We start from the raw sequence: 5,962 nt of genomic DNA, 5'->3' as shown, positions 1-5,962 counted from the left end.
GGTATGAAACTTCGTAATATGAAACTGAAAATAGGTGCAGAGAGTCAGAATTCGGCTCAAAAATCACGCTCAGGAGTCAAATTTCCGACATTTCAATCATTTTGAAAACTGCAGGGGGGTTTGGTCAAAATATGACCCATCGCCGTTTTCAGTAATTGGCATATTTTCGTTATGAAACGTCGTAATTTGAAACTGAAAATAGGTGCAGAGAGTCAGAATTCGGCTCAAAAATTACGCTCAAGAGTCAAATTTCCGACATTTGAGACATTTTAAAAACTGCAGGGGGGTTTGGGCAAAATATGACCCATCGCCGTTTTTAGTAATTGGCATATTTTCGGTATGAAACTGAAAATAGGTGCAGAGAGTCAGAATTCGGCTCAAAAAATCACGATCAGGAGACAAATTTCCGACGTTTCAGACATTTTGAAAACTGCAGGAGGGTTTGGGCAAAATATGACCCATCTCCGTTTTCAGTAATTGGCATATTTTCGGTATGAAACGTCGTAATTTGAAACTGAAAATAGGTGCACAGAGTCAGAATTCGGATAAAAAATCACGCTCAGGAGTCAAATTTCCGACATTTCAGACATTTTGAAAACTGCAGGGGGGTTTGATCAAAATATGACCCATCGCCGTTTTCAGTAATTGGCATATTTTCGGTATGAAACGTCGTAATTTGAAACTGAAAATAGGTGCAGAGAGTCAGAATTCGGCTCAAAAATCACGCTCAGGAGACAAATTTCCGACATTTCAGACATTTTGAAAACTGCAGGGGGTTTGGTCAAAATATGACCATCGCCGTTTTCAGTAATTGGCATATTTTCGGTATGAAACGTCGTAATTTGAAACTGAAAATAGGTGCACAGAGTCAGAATTCGGATAAAAAATCACGCTCAGGAGTCAAATTTCCAACATTTCAGACATTTTGAAAACTGCAGGGGGGTTTGATCAAAATATGACCCATCGCCGTTTTCAGTAATTGGCATATTTTCGGTATGAAACGTCGTAATTTGAAACTGAAAATAGGTGCAGAGAGTCAGAATTCTACTCAAAAATCACGCTCAGGAGACAAATTTCCGACACTTCAGACATTTTGAAAACTGCAGGGGGGTTTCGGCAAAATATAACCCATCGCCGTTTTCAGTAATTGGCATATTTTCAGTATAAAAAGTGGTAATTTGAAACTGAAAATAGGTGCAGAGAGTCAGAATTCGGATACAAAATCACGCTCAGGAGTCAAATTTCCGACATTTCAGACATTTTGAAAACTGCAGGGGGGTTTGGACAAAATATGACCCATCGCCGTTTTCAGTAATTGGCATATTTTCGGTATAAAAAGTCGTAATTTAAAACTGAAAATTGGTGCAGAGAGTCAAAATGCGGATAAAAAATCACGCTCAGGAGTCAAATTTCCGATATTTCAGACATTTTGAAAACTGCAGGGGGGTTTGGGCAAAATATGACCCATCGCCGTTTACAGAAATTGGCATATTTTCGGTATGAAACGTCGTAATTTGAAACTGAAATTAGGTGCAGAGAGTCAGAATTCGGCTCAAAAATCACGCTGAGGAGACAAATTTCCGACATTTCAGACATTTTGAAAACTGCAGGGGGGTTTGGTCAAAATATGACCCATCGCCGTTTTCAGTAATTGGCATATTTTCGTTATGAAACGTGGTAATTTGAAACTGAAAATAGGTGCAGAGAGTCAGAATTCGGCTCAAAAATTACGCTCAGGAGTCAAATTTCCGACATTTGAGACATTTTGAAAACTGCAGGGGGGTTTGGGCAAAATATGACCCATCGCCGGTTTTAGTAATTGGCATATTTTCGGTATGAAACTTCGTAATATGAAACTGAAAATAGGTGCAGAGAGTCAGAATTCGGCTCAAAAATCACGCTCAGGAGTCAAATTTCCGACATTTCAATCATTTTGAAAACTGCAGGGGGGTTTGGTCAAAATATGACCCATCGCCGTTTTCAGTAATTGGCATATTTTCGTTATGAAACGTCGTAATTTGAAACTGAAAATAGGTGCAGAGAGTCAGAATTCGGCTCAAAAATCACGCTCAGGAGACAAATTTCCGACATTTCAGACATTTTGACAACTGCAGGGGGGTTTGGTCAAAATATGACCATCGCCGTTTTCAGTAATTGGCATATTTTCGGTATGAAACGTCGTAATTTGAAACTGAAAATAGGTGCAGAGAGTCAGAATTCGGCTCAAAAATCACGCTCAGGAGTCAAATTTCCGACATTTCAATCATTTTGAAAACTGCAGGGGGGTTTGGGCAAAATATGACCCATCGCCGTTTTCAGTAATGGGCATATTTTCGGTATAAAAAGTCGTAATTTGAAACTGAAAATAGGTGCAGAGAGTCAGAATTCGGCTGAAAAATGACGCTCAGGAGTCAAATTTCCGACATTTCAGACATTTTGAAAACTGAAGGGGGGGGTTTGGGCAAAATATGACCCATCGCCGTTTTCAGTAATTGGCATATTTTCGGTATAAAAAGTCGTAATTTGAAACTGAAAATAGGTGCAGAGAGTGAGAATTCGGCTCAAAAATCACGCTCAGGAGTCAAATTTCCGACATTTCTGACATTTTGAAAACTGCAGGGGGGTTTGGTCAAAATATGACCCATCGCCGTTTTCAGTAATTGGCATATTTTCGTTATGAAACGTCGTAATTTGAAACTGAAAATAGGTGCAGAGAGTCAGAATTCGGCTCAAAAATTACGCTCAAGAGTCAAATTTCCGACATTTGAGACATTTTAAAAACTGCAGGGGGGTTTGGGCAAAATATGACCCATCGCCGTTTTTAGTAATTGGCATATTTTCGGTATGAAACTGAAAATAGGTGCAGAGAGTCAGAATTCGGCTCAAAAATCACGATCAGGAGACAAATTTCCGACGTTTCAGACATTTTGAAAACTGCAGGAGGGTTTGGGCAAAATATGACCCATCTCCGTTTTCAGTAATTGGCATATTTTCGGTATGAAACGTCGTAATTTGAAACTGAAAATAGGTGCACAGAGTCAGAATTCGGATAAAAAATCACGCTCAGGAGTCAAATTTCCAACATTTCAGACATTTTGAAAACTGCAGGGGGGTTTGATCAAAATATGACCCATCGCCGTTTTCAGTAATTGGCATATTTTCGGTATGAAACGTCGTAATTTGATACTGAAAATAGGTGCAGAGAGTCAGAATTCGGCTCAAAAATCACGCTCAGGAGACAAATTTCCGACATTTCAGACATTTTGAAAACTGCAGGGGGGTTTGGTCAAAATATGACCATCGCCGTTTTCAGTAATTGGCATATTTTCGGTATGAAACGTCGTAATTTGAAACTGAAAATAGGTGCAGAGAGTCAGAATTCGGCTCAAAAATCACGCTCCGGAGTCAAATTTCCGACATTTCAATCATTTTGAAAACTGCCGGGGGGTTTGGGCAAAATATGACCCATCGCCGTTTTCAGTAATGGGCATATTTTCGGTATAAAAAGTCGTAATTTGAAACTGAAAATAGGTGCAGAGAGTCAGAATTCGGCTGAAAAATGACGCTCAGGAGTCAAATTTCCGACATTTCAGACATTTTGAAAACTGAAGGGGGGGTTTGGGCAAAATATGACCCATCGCCGTTTTCAGTAATTGGCATATTTTCGGTATAAAAAGTCGTAATTTGAAACTGAAAATAGGTGCAGAGAGTGAGAATTCGGCTCAAAAATCACGCTCAGGAGTCAAATTTCCGACATTTCTGACATTTTAAAAACTGCAGGGGGGTTTGGGCAAAATATGACCCATCGCCGTTTTCAGTAATTGGCATATTTTCGGTATGAAACGTCGTAATTTGAAACTGAAAATAGGTGCAGAGAGTCAGAATTCGGCTCAAAAATCACGCTCAAGAGTCAAATTTCCGACATTTCAGACATTTTAAAAACTGCAGGGGGGTTTGGGCAAAATATGACCCATCGCCGTTTTCAGTAATTGGCATATTTTCGGTATGAAACTTCGTAATTTGAAACTGAAAATAGGTGCAGAGATTCAGAATTCGGCTCAAAAATCACGATTAGGAGACAAATTTCCGACATTTCAGACATTTTGAAAACTGCAGGAGGGTTTGGGCAAAATATGACCCATCGCCGTTTTCAGTAATTGGCATATTTTCGGTATGAAACGTCGTAATTTGAAACTGAAAATAGGTGCAGAGAGTCAGAATTCGGCTCAAAAATTACGCTCAAGAGTCAAATTTCCGACATTTGAGACATTTTAAAAACTGCAGGGGGGTTTGGGCAAAATATGACCCATCGCCGTTTTTAGTAATTGGCATATTTTCGGTATGAAACTGAAAATAGGTGCAGAGAGTCAGAATTCGGCTCAAAAATCACGATCAGGAGACAAATTTCCGACGTTTCAGACATTTTGAAAACTGCAGGAGGGTTTGGGCAAAATATGACCCATCTTCGTTTTCAGTAATTGGCATATTTTCGGTATGAAACGTCGTAATTTGAAACTGAAAATAGGTGCACAGAGTCAGAATTCGGATAAAAAATCACGCTCAGGAGTCAAATTTCCGACATTTCAGACATTTTGAAAACTGCAGGGGGGTTTGATCAAAATATGACCCATCGCCGTTTTCAGTAATTGGCATATTTTCGGTATGAAACGTCGTAATTTGAAACTGAAAATAGGTGCAGAGAGTCAGAATTCGGCTCAAAAATCACGCTCAGGAGACAAATTTCCGACATTTCAGACATTTTGAAAACTGCAGGGGGGTTTGGTCAAAATATGACCATCGCCGTTTTCAGTAATTGGCATATTTTCGGTATGAAACGTCGTAATTTGAAACTGAAAATAGGTGCAGAGAGTCAGAATTCGGCTGAAAAATGACGCTCAGGAGTCAAATTTCCGACATTTCAGACATTTTGAAAACTGAAGGGGGGGTTTGGGCAAAATATGACCCATCGCCGTTTTCAGTAATTGGCATATTTTCGGTATAAAAAGTCGTAATTTGAAACTGAAAATAGGTGCAGAGAGTGAGAATTCGGCTCAAAAATCACGCTCAGGAGTCAAATTTCCGACATTTCTGACATTTTAAAAACTGCAGGGGGGTTTGGGCAAAATATGACCCATCGCCGTTTTCAGTAATTGGCATATTTTCGGTATGAAACGTCGTAATTTGAAACTGAAAATAGGTGCAGAGAGTCAGAATTCGGCTCAAAAATCACGCTCAAGAGTCAAATTTCCGACTTTTCAGACATTTTAAAAACTGCAGGGGGGTTTGGGCAAAATATGACCCATCGCCGTTTTCAGTAATTGGCATATTTTCGGTATGAAACTTCGTAATTTGAAACTGAAAATAGGTGCAGAGATTCAGAATTCGGCTCAAAAATCACGATTAGGAGACAAATTTCCGACATTTCAGACATTTTGAAAACTGCAGGGGGGGGGGGGGGAGTTTGGGCAAAATATAACCCATCGCCGTTTTCAGTAATTGGCATATTTTCGGTATAAAAAGTCGTAATTTGAAACTGAAAATAGGTGCAGAGAGTCAGAATTCGGATAAAAAATCACGCTCAGGAGTCAAATTTCCGACATTTCAGACATTTTGAAAACTGCAAGGGGGTTTGGGCAAAATATGACCCATCTCCGTTTTCAGTAATTGGCATATTTTCGGTATGAAACTGTAACACGGGTTAGGGTTCCTCTCTACTTATCTTTCCTTCTTTTCCCTCTACCCGTATTCTTACTTTTTATTCTCTACCAAGGGACTCCAAAACTTTTACCAAAGCCGACTCCACGCCACGTGGTCCTAAGACGATTGACCGACTTAGGATTCTACAACCAGTATGGCGTGACCTAGGCTTTGAGCAAAACCCTAGAGTCGCCTCTATGCTGCCACCACCAGACCAGTAACACAGCAATGATCGAGGTCTGGATCGATCATGCGAATTAAATCA

This window comes from Procambarus clarkii, chromosome 18 (genome assembly GCF_040958095.1).
Source record: "Procambarus clarkii isolate CNS0578487 chromosome 18, FALCON_Pclarkii_2.0, whole genome shotgun sequence".
NCBI lineage: Eukaryota > Metazoa > Arthropoda > Malacostraca > Decapoda > Cambaridae > Procambarus > Procambarus clarkii.
This window is presented reverse-complemented; position numbering follows the sequence as displayed.